An 18345-nucleotide genomic window follows, 5' to 3' on the forward strand; every position below is an offset into this window, starting at 1 on the left:
CCGACACGGAGGACTGCATGATGACATCTTGACAACAGACAAACACAGGGACTGGAAGTGAAAGAGAACAGAAACTGGTTCAAAATAAAGATACTATCTAAGAGAGGAGGAGGAGGAGGACGAGGAGGAGGAGGAGAGACCTGTCACTGGAGGTGAATTGTCGATCTCAACAGGGAAGGTTGCAGAGAAATCTTAATGGAGTTCTGGAGTGGTGGATAGATGGCTTCTCCGGCTTGGTCATGCTGCCAGTCAGCACCAGTCCACCAGGAAACAAGTGACGCCACGCTGACACGGCCTCTTACACCCCACTTTGCTTCAATCCGTTATTGGAATGCTGCACACTTCTCCACATCCAATTGAAACAGGATGAAACTAGAGTGAAGAATGTCTCCTGGTGAGGCTTGTTTGATTTGGGGATCCAATTTGGCAGTGTTTTTTTTTTGGTAAACATTGTAGCTGCAGCTTGTTGTCAGAGAATGCACACTGGCAAGCAGCATTAGCTTGTTCGCTATGTTGTAGGCAAAGAGACATGGTCTTGCTAATAAGGTTCTCTAACCCCAGCAGCAGATCTACTCCACCTAATGACTGTAATTAAAGAGCCCTGCTCCACCGAGGAATCAATGGCGTGGGATCTGCTCAGACGTAGAATAGACGTAGCTACAGTTGAAAGAGGCAACCACAGTGCCGAGATAAAAAACATACAACCTGAACAAATGGGAGGCTATAGCATGTGTTATGGGGGCTTGTAAATATTTAGGCATTCTTACAGGGCATGTGGTTGCGACTCTGATGTCATATTCTCCCAGGCCTGTCATTTGCTTTAGTTAGAGGCTGGAAACCCCAGTGTGAAGTAACTGTAAACACAGATCTGTGAAAAAGAGGTATACAGGGAAACAGAGTGTGACAGGACAGAATAAAATTGTGCAAAGAGAGTACATTGTCTACATGACCATCACATGGCCGTACACAGCTGTACACAGATTAGGAATGAGAAGGGAGGGTGTAGAAAAATGTAGATACAACATCTATATGATTTGCAGACACCAGCATAAAAATATCTAACAAATATCTTCATTACGCAAAAGAAAAAAAGTTTACAGAGGAAACTTAATCTTGGCAGCTTTAAGACTGCCCAGATGAGTCAGTGAGGAATAATGCATGTCATCACTGCAGTGTGAATAGGAGAGTGAGGCTGGGGGGCAAGCGCAGGCACCTAAGACATAGAGCTATGATGACACCTCCACAGATCTGCATTTCAGAAGACAGTTCTGAGCCTGAGGCCGGTCTGAAGCACCGGGATTAATATCCACAGACTACAGACACGCAGAGTAAGAAAAGACAAAGAAGAGAGCGGAAAAAACAATTCAACAAAAAAAGTTTAAGAGCACAAGGATACGGATAAAGACAGGCTCTGTTTTGCTGATAAAGGGAACTAACGGGTATGTTCAGAAGAGTTAACATAAACAGGAAGTTAGCAGTGGGCAATTCCACTCAGTTCTGGTACTAAGGTCATGGTGAGCTGATAAGACATAGCGCACATTCCTGTAGATCAAAACAAAGTCATTGTTGATAGACTCCTACAGGTCTGTCTCAAGCCCACCACAATACCCCAACTCAACAAGGTCGATCCAAATGTAAAGTCCTGAGTCATACAAAAACCTGCATGAGTCTGCTTTCCAAATAAAGAACAAAACAAACATGACAAAACTCAACACCAAAGTAAAATATTCTCACTGTGTTATTGCATTTTTGCCATCTACACTTGCCGTCTTTATAGTAGGTTTTATTAGTTTTTGTGGCATTTCTCTATTGCACTTTTATCTCCACTGAGTTGTCTGTGCAGTCGCACTGAGCGGACACTTTTCCCTTGCATAACAATAAAGAACTTTAATTATCTTAAAAACATTACCGTTACCTTAGAAAACCCAACCTTGTTCTTTAGCAACCTTAAATTTTAGAGACCAGCGGTCAAAATGTCAGCCTCTAAGGTTAAGGCCATATCTCTGGCAGTGTTATTACTGCTACCGAGACTAGCCCCAGTTAAACAGTCAGTCAGTGTACAGATGAGAAGCAACAGTCTGTGGCATTTAACTAGATTCTCAGTAACTTTAACAATTCCTGTATGAGCAGATTTTAATAGGTCCCTCTTGGATCATAGGCCACCGAAAGGCCACGATACCCATCTCATTTACCAGACACAAGAACATGACACTGACTAAATTATTACATTTTTATGATATGATTTCTTGGGGAACTATAATACAGGAACACAACCCAGCCTATATACTGACTTATCGCAGCATGATCTGGGCACAGTGGAAGAGGTGAATACACTGTGTTAGTTTAACATGCTCCTGAAGGTCGGTCGCATGTGAACTCTACTTCACAGTTTAATTTCCCTCACTTAACATTAGATTTAATTTGAAACACATCATCACCAACAACTGAGTTTTTTACGGACAAGCACATCGCTCCACCATGAGAATTTGCCTTGATTTTGAATTTTGATTGAAACAGACAACCAAGAGACAGACACTGCAACCTCTAGCAGAGCTGCCACCCCCATGTCCGCTTCCAGCTGCCAGTAGAATTCAGCAGATGCCAGCGATAATAAGGACAACATGTGTTTCTTCCAGATCTAATACTGCTATTGCTATTTTAGACCACATTCTGTCAACCAAATTTAAAACGCTGATTTAAAATGTTATTAAAACATAATTATGATGATTTTCAAGACACTTCAAAGTAAAACAAATCTAAATATTATCCCCCAAAAAACGTACAAAGTCTAATTAACAATGTTTAAATGAAACGTACCTAATATTATATCATACTTTTATTATAATCTGAGAATACTACTTAAAATTGCAAAAATGCCACACTTTAAAACAAACACATCTGTGGTAGGCAATCAAGAAATATTTCCCTGTGTAAATACATAAACAGGTGTCTCTAGCAATACGGAAATTATAGCAGTAACATTTTCATATTTTTTCTATGAGTCGTTCATGCAAACAACAGGAGTATGTGTATATTTGTATTTTTTAAGAAGCATCTATTGGTATTAATGTTGTTCATACTTGCACTTTGCAACCAAGTTACTTCCTAGATCCACAAGGATCATTCATCTCTTCCATAGAGGTACACTTGCAAAGACGATCCCTCTTCCTTGGTTCGCCTCTTTATCTCCCCCTTAGCTTTCTCAGGTTGGTGTGACCTTCATCTCCAGCTGTTGCCAGTGCACTGACCCTTCATGCATCTGTCGCCCACCAGTCCTGGCTGAGGCTCACATTCAGTACTTCATAATTAATCGCCTTGTGTGCATGCAAAAAAAAGAAAAGAAGAGGACCAATACTCAATGGCACCTACAAAATTTACATAAATCAAGTGGGCATCAAATTAACTGTAAAGCAGAGGTGATAATTAAAAATGATCTTGGCAGGAGTAAATTGGTCATCTTGAGGATTAACTGTGAAATGACTCGAACCCTCTGGTTCCCTGGCTAGGATTAAATGGCACTCAAAATAGAGCAACTCTCACTCAAGAGCAAAGAGTGAAGTGACAATAAATACATACAGGTGGAACTAGATTAGCATTTAATAGAGTCCATACCTCAAAGGCCAAACAATCCTACAAATGCTCCAGAACTGTAGAAACTGGGAAGAGGTAGTTTGTAAATCTGCGCTCAAATTTACACAAGTGAAGATCAGAACATCATAAATATGTCTATGTCAAAGTTTTTACATCAAGATCCATATATTCCCAAATATGATGCAAAATTGGCATCTCAAAAGCCTGAAGTCTAATGTTGTAGATAGGATGTGAGATTTCCTTATCCGGTTATAAAGCGGGTCTAGGTGCTGTATTAATAAAAAGTATCAAAATACTCAATGCAAAGAGATACGCATAATCCCCACATTAGAAGTAGTAGCTTAAAACGTGCTGCCAGGACTTCTATAAATGTAGCTTTGTGATGTCACAACAAAACAGTTACCACCCTCAACTATACCACCCAGCATGCACCAGATGGATCCACCATCCAACCGTGCTGATTATGGTTTCTACAAGTTTTAACCTGAAATCTATTTCATTCTTATTCCGTCTGTGTAAAGGACTTTTATTAGTCTTCTCTTCTCCACAGGATTCATCTACTGACAGTTGGATGCTGTTGTTTAAGGTTTTCTGTTTAATCAACAATCTTGTTTTATGACTTACACTTGAACTGAATACCAGCTCTTGTTATGGCTGTGTATATGGACCGTATACTTGATTACTCACTGTTAAGTGACAATATTCACTGCCTGGAGTCGGAGCTCCAGAAAAAGGATAAGCTGCTCATGGCTTTGTCTCTGTAGCTGCTGCCTAGGCAAAGCATATTTTATGCTGCCGTCACACCACCCCCGGTTGACGTTCCATCAATGCACTAGTCTTAATGTTAGTGCAGCTCTCGTTTGCAGTTCTAATCAATCCCATTCAAGACTGAACACTGCATGGGGGCAAAAGAAAAGGTGAACTGCAACCTGTTGTTGATATCCACTTGCCACTATTGCTGACCATTTGCCCAGTCAAGCACCTCCCTAATGTTTCTGATGGTCTAAGATTCTGGAGTCAAGGACACTCCCCTGACTGGTCTCAATGCACACTGGCCCTGTTCTGGTTCCCCTGGGGGGTCAAGGAGATGACAGTCAGCTGGCGGCAAGGGTAGTGGGCTGCACCACTCCTCTATTGGATTAGGTGCTGCAGCATCACCCTAATGCAGCCAGATGATTCAGGGGTTTGCACTAGAACAAAGTACCAGGGATATTTGTTGACATTGGTTTGGCTCATCTGAATACTGACCAACCATCGCCATTTGCATTTTTCTGGTGAGATTAACAAAGCTACGATAGCAAGCAGGGAACCTTTCACTATGGTTGGCCTGGCTCTGCAACTACCAGAATTGGAGGCTCTGAGCCATCTTGTGACTAGGTGACCAAACTGATATTGCTAAAGCTTCACAGAGAAGCCTGCATGAGGCATTGCAAGACTACAGTTTGTTGGTACAGAAATATCAAAACTTCAAGCAAAACACTAGAAAATTGTAAAACATGCTTACTTTCAGGAAAGCTGTGAAAGAAGCCCAAATCCACCCCTGTGAATCTGTATCAAAATTTAATTGGCTTCTTCCTTTCCCTCCACTAAGATTGGTGCATATCGGTTCAGCAGTTTTTGCGTAATCCTGTTTAAAATAAACTAACCAACAAGACAAAAAAACAACCACATTGGCAGATGTAATATGTGGCTCTACACAAGGATTCCATTTTTCCCTCAACTATAGTAAACCTAAGTCCATTTCAAACCCAAAGCTCTCTGAAGAAGATATATCACCAAGCTGCCAAGTCCGGCACAGGCACCCTTAATTTGCACAGAAATGAAACATTGACTCATCTTCAATATATTAAAGTCTGAGAGATCTGCAAGGCATCTTTTCATCATTAAGCAAGGGAGCTGTACTAAACATCGCCCATTACATTGCACTGATTAAAGCAGGCATGACCAACTTCCCTAAGTGTTTAAATGGATAGCATTTTGAAAGCTATGTGCCAGACTCAATTACCAAAGTAAAAAATATACTTGATTCCTGTTCTCTTTTCTCTTGGCAATACCTAGCCTGAAGAGGGGAAACATCTAACATAGATTTCCCAGGTTGGGAATTTAGGTGACCCATCACTCTCATCACTGCTGATATGTTTCCAGACACCAGCATCTTTGGTGATAGGTTGAAATGCCTGGCTGGGTGTGGACTTTTGCCAGTGGTCTGAGTATGTGGGCTTGTTGACAGTGAGCAGAAAGTATCAAAAGCCTCTGCAATACTGTGTGTCTGTGTCAGCCTGTCAGTTCAGCTGCCACAGGGAAGTGAGTGAGAGGAGGCAGACTGAGGCTGATGTCTGTATTGTGTATCCATCACTGGTGTTCAGTCCTCAGCTTTGCAACCTCAAGGCTGCTGACAGCCAACACCACTGTTGTTCCCAAAATGCCTTTTGTACAGCGATGAAGATCATGTTTTCCTCTGGGATACCACTTTTTCCCCCAAACACAACCGCCTACCTCTGTAGACCTTGTGTAACATCAACAGTCTCCCTCTCTACTATATTAATGTGAGGAATCCGATGACTCTGTTCTTGTGCAGGAAACCCTGCCCATAACCTATCAACCAAGCAATTAAGGCAGCTGCCTCCCCATGTGAATCATTTATCTCTTTCAGGAGAGTGAGCCTGTTTACAATATTCATCATGTTCCTCTTACTCATGCTACAAGCACAGAGTGTGGGGAAGAGTAAAGTGGTTAAAGGTAGAGATGAGGGTGTAAGAGAAACAGTGTAGGCAACAGCCGCATGAGTTGGCAGCAGCGTGGAAAATAAACTAAGCCGCGATGGGTTGAGAGCACTGTGGTGTCGGTCATGGACATGGGTTGAAAGACGTTGTGGGTTGAGAAAGTGTCAAGGTTGTTTTAGAGGTAAAAGTACACCCTGCTGAGCTGAGCTTGACCATAATGTCTGGCGCTGAAGTGCTTTGCTTGGAAGCCTGCAGACAGACCAAGATAAAACCCTGGATTGAACTGAACTGAAAGCTGCATGAGGTGGTGGGTTGGTGGCAGGAGGGAAGCAGTGCCAAGCTGCTATCTTCTGCCACAGAGCCCATCTCACATCCTGCTGCTGGGGGAGTAAGCATCAGAATTAGCATGATAACACCTCGTGGGTCTGTCATATATCAGCATGGCTATCTCCTATCTGGAGCGCAAAAGAGTGTGTGTGTGGGGGGGGGGGGGGGGGGTGTTGAGTGTACAGGGTTTAGTGTGTGAAGTTCAAACATCACATTGGAGCAAGAGGGTGTGGCCAAGAAAGGTAAGCTGTTGAAGGGATAGTTCAGGACAAGGCCATGAAGTCCAAGGGCACAGGTGGCAGCTAAAAAACACAGCAGAGATAAGATCAGCAATCCACCTCTGCATGACTTCCCTTCATCATAGTATAATCCGCAGACATGAAAAGACAAGCCTATCTCCAATCTGGAGGAAATCTCTTTTCCCCAGATTCTTCAGCTGTCTAATGCCAAGCTGACACGCCCTTCACGCATAAACCCACATTTCCCTGACACGTTTGTGTACCTAAGATAAGAAGAGGAACAAGGTAATACATATGGATCTTTCTCATCCATATATACACCTATTTTTTACCAATAACTTTTCAAATTCCATTCCAAAAAAGGAAAACATTTTAGCCAATGGGTGTCAACTACTCAGCTTATTAAAGTGACAGCATGTACATCAGGCAGAACAATTTGATAAGGCTTTTTATGGGATCCTGTTATAAAAGGAACAGGAACAAAGGAGACTAACATGTCATTTGAGGGACTAACCAACAGCAAACACACAATAAATGTGTCAGTTAGTTTAGAGCCCTTTTCTCTTTGGACGCTACAAACAGGAGGCCTGGGGATTGCTTGTTGCTTATGGGGATTATGGTTTTATTTTCAAAATGAAAATGACAGAAGTCAGTAATCCAATGCAAAGGAAACAAAAGAGACTGGGGATGGGTTCAAATTCATCTGACCTCAATACTCTATGAAATGCGGTGCACGCTTCCAGGAGACGACACGGTTTAAACTGTCAAAGGAAACCGTGTAAGACTGAAAAGGACGGGATGAACTCTGGCTTTACCAAAACATGTAGGAGCTCAACAGTCGAGAGAGAACTCACTGGCCAATAATTTGCTACCACCGTTTCTCAGTCAGTGAGAGGTTGTTTTACTGGTTCCAAAAATACTCTCACCACAAAGTTTCATTTGCAGATGCAGTTGCCCATTACTAAAAACAGAAGGGAAAAAAGTGGGATTGTGGAAATGCCTACTTTGTTTGTTATTTTTCCATGTTCTCTGTATTGTAGGGTATGAGCTTTAATTTCGCTTTTTTGGGATTGTTTTTCTGAATTCTCCCTCACATGACCTGAATAAGAAATGTCTCAGATTCGCTTGCCCTGAAAAGAGCATCTATGATGAAGAAGTGTGGAACGCTTGTCTTTTCACCCTTGCAGGGAACAGGGGAAAACATTTATCACCGCTCTCCTGGACGCAGATAAGGTGTCTCTATTTATTCAGAGTGGAATAGATAAACCCTGAATGAAGCATTGTGGGGCAGAGAGAGCAGGAGAGAGGAAAAAGAGAAAGAGAGATGGTGGAAAGAGGGCAAGGAAGCAGATAGGTTTTCAAGTTGCTTGTGTGTGTGTGTCAATGTGAGCAGATGGCATCTGCTGGGAAACCATCCCTGCACAGGCAGGAGACTGGAAGCTGACTGGAACCCTGCTCTTAACCCCCTTCCAGCCACCACCAATACCTCCAGCAGTTGCCTTTCCTGCCTCAACTCGCCCCCCTGCCCGCACTAATCCATTCCCACTCCGGTTCTGTTTGTATAATGTTATTCAATGAGCGTAATCCCTAGGAGATGGAGCATCCTAAGTACAGTAGGTCTGAGCACGAGGGGGGCGGAAGATGGCGGCAGACTGCAAATAAAAGGACGATTCAGCGGGATAACAAGGCAGTACAGTGGCCTGTTGAGGGCCAGGGACTGAGAGATACTCACTGACAGAACTGCACAGGAGATTCAACAGGGGCATGAATAGTGCTTCTGTCTCCTTGTTCTCCACAAGAGAGACAAGACAGAGAGAGTGAAGAGAAGTGGGGGTGGACAAACAAACAGGAAGCAAAGCCTGCTACTACTCCCGTCTTCTCAGCTGTTGATGTACAATCTACTGTCCAGAGGTGAGGAACACAGTTCACGTGCCCAATCCTCACTGAAATTGGCTCTGGGGGGGGGGGCAGGCGGCTCCTTGTGGGGCGGCGGGGCAGATGCTGTGGCTGCAGTGCTGCTCGGGTGAAATGCTTGGTTTGGGGAAGAGCATGACGGCGGAGTTTACAGCAAGTTCGCCAGCATTCAGGCACATGACTAAGACTATGAGGAGTTTCAGACATGCATTCCATCCTTTCTGCACAATGACATCGCTGTAGATTGAGTTGTGTCACACGTCCTAGATGGATCGAATCTGTTTACGTGAGCATTTAATGATCTTGGTTCGTAGTTCACTTCCAGGACACGTGTGGGAAAACAGCTGCAATACTTTGGACTGGTAAACAGATGAATAAACCAGTGGCATATAAGCGGTGTTATTTGCGGGGTAAGTAACGGCGTTCCTGTGAATGGGTTCCGCTCCCGTGCTATGTCGGCGGGGCGTAAAATAGGCTATCAAAACTTGATGCTCGAATTTACCGGGGTTTGAAATTGATGGCACGGTTAAACGCAGGAGTCAAAATAGTCCCGGTTTCACTTTATCGGGATGTACCAGCCTTTCCCCTGAAACTCACCTTGGAGGAAAACGGGAGCGAAGAGAGGAGTTAGTTGAGTCCAGCCTCTGAAGAAACACGTCCCCCCCGGAGAAGTGATCCAAAAAAAAAATACAAGTCCGAAAGCAAGTTCACATTTTACTCTCCTCAACACGTCCTGTGAGGGAGTCGGGGAGAAGGCACTATCCCGGAGGAGCCACACGCTACTCCGGGTTTGAAGCGAATTGTCCGGTCCCTGTTGAAACGCGACGCGGACAAGTCCTCAACAAAAGGGACTCTGGTTCACGTATCAGGGACTTTCTCCACGCCCAGGTGCCGAGTCACATGGTCATCTCCAGGTGTGTGTGTGCGTGTCTCAGTTTGCATGGACACACCTGTGGGATCCGATTCAGGCTCTGACTGTCATGTAAGGAAAAAGCAGGAGGCTGTGCCCAGGCAGGAGGAGGAGGAGGAGGCGGAGGAGGGATCAAGCGAGGCGCGCACTGGAGGAGATCCGACGGCTACATGGATATACTCCCCTCCCACTCCACGCTCTCTCTGCCCCGCTGTGTGGAGACAACAAGCGGCGGGTAGTAGCAGGGAGGGAGGGAGTAAGTGGGGGGGGTTGAAATATGGAGGGATGTGTCTCCGCCTCGTCGACGCACAGAGAAAAGTCCGCGGCCGGAGGGAGCGGCGTGCAGCCCTCAGTTCCTCAGCCCCGCGCCGTGGCGCAAGAAGTGTGGTCCGGATCCAACACCAGACTCGCCTCGGTTCCTGGGTCGCTCCGGGCAAACTTAGAAAAAATAAAGAACAATTATGAGCTGCTTAGATTTCAACCACGTTCCCGCCCCTCCGCTGGTAACGATACACGCTGTTGCAGAAGTCTGTCATGTTACACCATAACAAAGAAGTGGAGTTGACTCTGTTTCAGGAAAAAGAAACCTACAATGCCATGTGATACAAATCCTGAAATAACAACTCTGCTAACTTGTTGGACCAAGGTTAGATTAAGTAGGGTAAACTTAAAAAGGACACTTCATTCTAAACTAATATTTAGCGATTCTATGTAGGAAACTAACATACACATAATTTAGATTTTACATGCAGAGAGTTTAGGAATATTACCCTGCATACCTTCTGTTGAGCTGAACTCCAAAACCGCCCATATCAGGGAATTTACACATATTCTAATACTTTTAAAATTGTGTGAATTATATTATGCCTGACCTAAATTACGTCAGGCATTTCAGATAGTTGACATGAGAGGACTGAAGGCCTCTGCAGGAATGCTTTGGAGTTGATATTTTTTGTTTTGTGTTAGGAGTTGCCATCCTGTCTCTTGTGATAAGATGAACCTTGAGGGTCTCATGAGGGGGATGGACATTTTGTCAGGACTTACAGTGATTGGTAATAACGACATGCTTCAGTCGTGCTTCAAGCTTTTTGCTTAGACTGTAAGACATTCAAGTAAGGACAACTGAGGCAGGTTGAGTTATTCATCATTGTGAACAACTGACTAGAAATCCACCCATTTTCCTCAGACATCCATGCAGAACATTTTTCTTCATCACCAAATAAGACTTATCTCACCCGCGACATTTTGACTCATCACAGTATGTAAATCACAAGTGTTAAAAACAACACCAACAATGCCTCCGACTCAGCCTTTTGATGCGTGTCCTCCCCCATTCTCCCTCTCTCTTCATTCCACACTTGCACTGTCATCACAACAAAGACATAAAGGCCCCAATATATCTTTAAATATAGTCAATATAATCTGACTGAACTGCACTACAACTAACAAATGGGTGAATACAAGTCAAAACAGATATTCTGACTAGTATCGATTTCAGTGACACTATTGTATTACATTTTACTGTACATTTATGTCACATTAAGCTAGAAATACCCACCTACATGATGTTGAACTCCCAAATAACCCAATAAGCATTATCTCACCCCAGACATTTTGACATTTCACAGTATGAAAAGCACAAGAGTTAAAAATAACACCAACAATGGCTCTGTTGTATTCACGAGTCCTGACTTCCAAGTCAAGACAGCATGGCAGCGAGCCAACATCCATAAAACAAGCACCAAGAATCCAAAGGAGCTGAATGGGATCCAGCCATTATAACTTTAATTATGTACGCCAGCGCTTTTCCAGCTTTGACATGTCAAAAAGTCCTCCGTGAGAAAGACCTGCAGAGGCACAGGGCCGTAGAAACACTGCGGTCGTTAATCTAAATAATTTCGACCACAATGACATGCCAGGCACCAAAAAGACGCCCTATTTTATTTTGACATGTGAGTATAAAAACAGTGTAGTGCCACTACAAATCTATCAGAGTTTGACCACATAACAAGTTTTATTCACGTGTCACTTGTGTGTAATTGTAGAGTGTGAATTCCTCCTCAGGTCTGTAACCACACCTTCCCACAAACAATGCAGAGGACATGACATCACCGTCCAAGCAGCTACAGCCATTTCAGTGCAGGTGCCCACAACAAATTTTGAAAAAATAATGGGATTTGAAAATAGCCCGAAGCATGTCTATCCTGAAAACAATCCTGTGTTAACTGAGGATAATCAACAGCCGTCACTGTTGACAGGTTACAGCATATGCCTTTGAGAGGATGCACAGTGAAATCGGCTGACAGGGCAGTGTGTCAGTTATCCAGACTAAGACACATTGCTGTTGAGTTTTTATTTATTTTTTATTTATGTCATTTCTGGATCTTTTGAGTAGACCACCATGGTTTCCATCCATAAACGCGACACTGGGGTTGCAGTTGAGTTCTCTGTTAAGTTTGTCTTTGCTGAATTAAGACTTTAAAGCTGATTATGTAAACTAATAGCATTATCACTGAGTCCACTTTGTCATTTTTAACATTGCTTTATTGTTGGTATGTTATGATGATGCACAGTACAATGCTTATTATAATAAACTCGACTTAGCCTGTGAATTTAACATTAAGGTTTCCTTATTTTAAGTTTGTAATTCATCTAAAAGTCTACCAAGAAAAAATAACTGCAAATTATCTGCTGTGCATGCAACACATTTGTTATATTTTAAGCTACTGGATGTAAATGCTTTTTTCCTGCCGATTAAACAACTACATAAAACATAAATAATCTGTTTGTACTTTATGTAAATGAACACAGATTTGTGTAAAAGGGAAAGGGGAATTGGGGACATTAGAATATTTTCATAAACAACTGCCCCTTATTCATTTATATTTCACTGAGCCCCCATTTGACATTGTCCTTACAAGAGCTCTATTAGTAGTCAAAATAACACAAATTGTTGGTGCGCTCATTGTACTCTGGCTGCTGAATCATTAATCACAAGAAGTATAATTCTGCAGCTCTTAAATCTAGCTAAGTTTAAAATGGTGTAACAATAATTAACTGCCATATGTGTAAATGTTACAACATTTGAATCGAGCCATTTGTGGGGTGTTTCTTTTTAAGAATTTTTTTCTTCACTGATTTATGCAGAGAGAGGCTGAGAGTGTCTCTGATTTCCAATATTTTCCATATGTGTGCAGGTACAACTCAAGCTTGATTGGCTTCATCATCATGCGAGCGGTGGTATGGAAAGCTAATGTTTTTTTCCTCAGAGCATCATATCAGATACCACTGCAATTTGGCAGCCTGAGTTTATGACTCTGTATAGTGTCTTGTTGTGTGGCAGGGGTGGCAGTTTTGTTTGTGATTTATGGGTATGCATATGAGGCTGTCTGTTTGGAAAGATGTGCTGCCGTTGCACGGTGGGCCCCCGGAGCAACGAATGGAGATGGTGTTGGTGTGAGTCAATCCCTAACTGCTGACACAGGCTCAGAGCTGGCAAGGATTCACTGAGTAAGATGAGGAGGTGGCCTTCACAGGTCCTCCCATTGACTGATGAGATCAAGGAGAAAATAGGCCTAGCCAGACAAGTGTCAGGCAAACAGACACTGAGAGATAGAGTGAGAGAGACAAACACTCCCCGATCAGCAATAGAGCTGGGGGAGAGGAAAGTGGTGCGGGTAGAGCCAGGTTGTTTTGGGTCTGAGTTCAATGTGTCCAAAGCTGTTTGTCTAAAGAGTAATGAGGCTGCTGATTCTAGGGACATGCTGGCCCAGGGGATGTCGGTACCCAGGAAAGGCCAAGTCAAGCTCTCCAAACATACTAAAGTGGAATAGAAGCTCACTTTGTCCTCCACCAGATAGGCTGAGTGTGATGACACTATGATCAATGCATCCCCATACCTTCCCGCAGCTCGTCTTTATGTTGCTTGAATAGTGATGATCTGTTATCATGCCGGTGTCAAACGGTACCATTCATCATATAGTGTCCCTCAGCTGGTCCAGGCACTAAGAGGTTTGACAATCAACACATAATACAACCTAACTTGTGAATCAGCATTTCGGTTGTCTGTAATTGATGTAGTGGTCATATCAGATTCAAGGTTCAGAGTTCACCCTCATGTCATGTGGTTACACTGCCCTCTGTAGGTGGCACATTATATTGTTTCATCAACTCAACCTCATTAACAAAGAGAAAGGTAACACTTCACTCTGAAGTGTCACCATTCAGCATTTAAAAGTAGAGCATATATGTATTATGTAACAAATGGTTTCTAACACATTATAAAGTGCCTGTAAGCATTTATAAGGTCAGTTCTTTGCTAACTTTGCTAAATTTAATTACTGTTTATTCACTGCCATCCACTAATGGGATTCCACAGGGGGGAGTTATGGTTGTTGTCAAATATAATAATGAATTAATTTCAATCTGCTTACAACTCATTTACAGTAAGTTATAAACCATCTATTTAAATTTTCTTTAGTGCTTATAAACGCTAAATTGGGTGACTTATAGTGAGGTGTTGACAACAGGATCAACTCTGAACTATACATCTGAATATGGACTACAGGGTGTTTAGTGTGTGTACCTCAAATATACAGGGGGGGGGGGGGGGGGGGGGCTCGTGGCGGCTCGCTCAAGTTGGGCTCCGACAGGGCCCTTGGATGCGTGTCATCTCCTATTCTCTCTCCCCATTTCACGCTTGCACTGTCCTTACAACAAAGGCAAAAAGGCCCAAACATATCTTGGAAAAATGTAATCTGACAGAAAAGTGCTATAGCCAAGGTGTATCAACAACTTTGTAAATTACAGATATTAACAACTATTCTGATTTCAGTGACAATGTATTGTATTATATTATAGTGAACAAATGGTGTGTCCTTACCCCAGACATTTATTTTACATGGAGCCGCTATTTTCATAGTAACAGGACCCACTGTGATTAGGAAAATGGTGTATTTTTTCACAGATGCAGTTTTTAATTAGTTATGAGCATATCCTCCAATACAATAAGGAATTGTATGTAAGATAAGCAAATGCTTGTTGAGGGCACAAATATATGAGCATCTCCACTGCAATAACTGCAAAAGACGGCATATATAGATATTACATAAAGTATAAGAATTAGTGGCCTTTTTGAGGTATTTGGTAATGTTTCAGTATAAGGCAGGCTTATTCAGACTTCATGCATTAATTCCTCTCATATGACCTTCACAGATGAAGTTGTGTTAATCATATGCCATTCGGTAAATAACTTAACACCAGTAAATCTTGGCTATAATTCAAAAATGCTAAATTGTACCAACGCTGCAATCATTTTTAATGCAGGTGTCAAGACTGGAAATTTAAATCTCCCACTCTCTCAGGATAATTATTCTACATATTCTTGCGCTTTTGCCTTGCAAGCGTGTTTTAATCGTTTAGCCACTTTTTTTATTTTTTCTTTCATTAGTGAAAGTTGCCAGATTCTGTTGCAGAAAATCTAAACATGCAGAAATACCTAATGATGCAGTTCACGGACACAGGACACTGTCATGAGGGTAAAGGATGGAGTTATGAGTAAAGATTCCACAGGGAGGTTAAGTAAACCCTAAACATGATGTCTGGCTCCATGACCTATGTTCGTGTGCCTCTAGCTGTCAATATGACGTAAGGGAGAGATGTGTGAACAACTGATCTATATGGCTACTGGATGGGGAGCTCAGATTGGCCATGGTGTATGTGACAAGGAGACATCAGGTTTAGTATGAAATGAACAGGCAGGCTTATGGTGCCACTCGGACGCAGTCTGGGAATAACCACAAACTGGGAATAGCAGGGTGGCAGCAGTGTGTGGGTTGGTGTGAACAGTCTGCAAGCATGTGTGTCTGTCTGCAAGTTTAGGTCAGAGAGAGAATATTTAAATCTGAGGTTTGATATTCAGAGATGCTAGTTGAGTGTGAAAGAGTGACAGATATGTGCATAGATATACTTTATCTTATACACAAATATGGCTGTTTGGCACCAAATAATCAAATTAAGACAAATCACAGTGTCTTTGACTTTGAAGTTTCAAAAGGAGACTAAAAGGCACCATGCGTTACATTTGTCTTCTCTTATCAGATGTCCTCTTGCCCTGGTTCAGCTGTCACTTTGCCCAAGAAAATTGTCATTGTTTTCCTCTCCCTGCTCATCACACAATCTAATCACAGTCTGCCCAGCTCATCCTGTATTGTCCAGGTGGCCCCACTCTGAGAGGGAGCAGAGGGACTCTCAGCGTCTATAAATGCCCTTAACCAGGCTGATGTGATGCTGCCCAGATTACATAATGGTCTGTGCACATCCTGCTACACTTTCGAGTGGAAAGACAAATATACAACTCACACCCTATTTGCGTGCGCGCATGTGTGCACAAAATGTGCAGCACATCCATCCCCAATTGAGTCACTGATCAGTAACTCAAAGAGGTTGCGTGTCCTTGACAAGGTCTGTAAAAGTGTGATTATGGGGGAAAAAGCTGCACCGTGTGGTCTAAGCTGGATCAGCCTATAGTTGGCACGTAAAACAGTCTACTGACTTAGCAGACAAGCTTACATTTCCCCAACCCAAAACAGTCCTCATTACTACATGAGCTGCTCCGCATGGTACTACATTGGCTACGATGAGGCTAAGATTTGATTTTTCTGTGTCTTTTTTCCGAGCCGTGCCCCCCAAAGGGACATCCACTGCTCTCACATAAACCTATTTTTTGCCAACAGGTCAGGTATAAGCCACCAAACCACACCCAACTACAAATTCGCACATATCGCTTGAGTGGGCAGAGCTGGTGATAAAGGGCAAATACCAAAATAATAAGGAGCCTCAGAGAATTAGAGGCGATTATTACTGTCACAGTTGTTAAATGACCATAACCCAACGTGTACTCAAATGCTTTTTAAGCCAAGTTAAAAGGATCATCTTGTGAAATGAACTCTGTCCATGTTGCGTGTTTCTTGGGTTGAGAAGAGAGAAAATTTGGGCTTTTCAGGTGAGGATGAAACAGAGGCTGGCAGGATTCATTTGAGATTACTCGGCGCAAACATGGTGTAATCCCCTTATCTGCGTACTTACCTGTCCCTGACATTGATCCAAGCCTACCTCTATGAGCCTCATTGGCTTGACATTCTGGCAGGAGCAAATCCCTGTCTAATGTGTCAGCCCAGGCAGCCTTAACACCTGGCACGCCATCGCTTATCTGCTGAGCACCCAAAAGCACCTGCATTATCCCAGCGCAGCTTCCCAGCAAGTGAAGGGGCTTCTAATATCAACACAGTGAAATTACAGTTTGTGTCACACACCACAAACACAGAATGCAAAGCTTACACCGTCACTAGGGGCTTAAGACCAGGTCAAATTACACATACAGTATCAGACACCCCTCATTTTAACATCTCCTCTCCTCAGGCTCATTCTTTTTTAATGAGCTAATAGTCTATTCACAGTTATTGTAACCAGGTTACTACATCCCTCTCTTTAACACATACTCTTAAAGTACATCCATTAAATCTATGGAAATATTATTCAGGTGATCATGAAGAAAAAACGTGAGTCACCATTGCAAACCAGATTGCAGCTCATACTTTCTCAGGAATATCAAATCTTCAAAGTCCTGTGATTCCATCATTGAAAATCTATAATCGTCTCTGGCTTAGGGTCATGGGTTTTAACCAGGGATGGGCAAAAATACAACAAAATGTATTTTGTTACAAAATACAAAATACCCCTCAAATAAATGTATCAAAATAAAATACAAAATACTGGTGCCAGAAAATGTAACAAAATACAATACATGTATTTTGTATTTAAAATATAGAAAATACTTTTTCTGGATTTTCCGTTTTCTCACAATTTGGTATAGTAGAGCATTCAGGTTTGGGCTATACTGTACACAAAGCTCTGCTGAACCCCAAAAAAAGGAAGAACAGTCACAGAATGTCAGTGTTACAACAATTTGATTGATTATGTATGTATACAGTACTGTTCAAAAGTTTTAAGGCAGGTGTGAAAAAATGCTGTGAACTAAGAATGCTTTGAAAAATGGAAGTGTTAACAGTTTATTTTCATCAATTAACAAAATGGAAAGTGAGCGAACAAAAGAAAAATCTAAATCAAATCCATATTTGGTGTTACTACCCTTTGCCTTCAAACCAGCATCAATTCTCATTGGTACACTTGCACAAAGTTAGGGATTTGTAGGATTATAGTCTGGTGTATGATCAACCAATTATACCAAACTGGTGCTAATGATCATCAATTTCACATGTAGGTTGAAACATAGTCATTAACTGAAACAGAAACAGCTGTGTAGGAGGCTTCAAACTGGGTGAGGAACAAACTCTGCTTCCAGTGTGAGGTTGTGAAAGACAGTTTGATGTCACAGGTCATAGACCATGGCAAGACTGAGCACAGCAACAAGACACAAGGTCGTTATACTGCATCAGCAAGGTCTCTCCCAGACAAAGATTTCAAAGCAGACTGGGGTTTCCAGATGTGCTGCTCAAGCTCTTTTGAAGAAGCACAAAGAAACGGGCAACTCTGAGGATCATAGACGCAGTGGTTGGCCAAGGAAACTTACTGCAGCAGATGAAAAATACAACAAGCTTATTTCCCTTCGAAATCGGAAGAT

The 18345-nt window shown here is 42.5% G+C and overlaps 1 protein-coding gene across 2 annotated transcripts in view; it reads right to left on the bottom strand.

The window, feature by feature from the left end:
• plxnb2b (plexin b2b) overlaps positions 1-9878 on the bottom strand; it is a 130505-nt gene extending 120627 nt beyond the window's left edge. For both annotated transcript variants that reach the window (XM_053426247.1, XM_053426246.1), the window contains exon 1: positions 9392-9878. The gene's annotated coding sequence lies outside the window, so the exon portion shown is untranslated. The remainder of the gene's footprint in view (positions 1-9391) is intronic.
• Positions 9879-18345: the final 8467 nt, after the last annotated feature.

This window comes from Pleuronectes platessa, chromosome 7 (assembly GCF_947347685.1).
Source record: "Pleuronectes platessa chromosome 7, fPlePla1.1, whole genome shotgun sequence".
In the NCBI taxonomy this organism is placed as follows: domain Eukaryota; kingdom Metazoa; phylum Chordata; class Actinopteri; order Pleuronectiformes; family Pleuronectidae; genus Pleuronectes; species Pleuronectes platessa.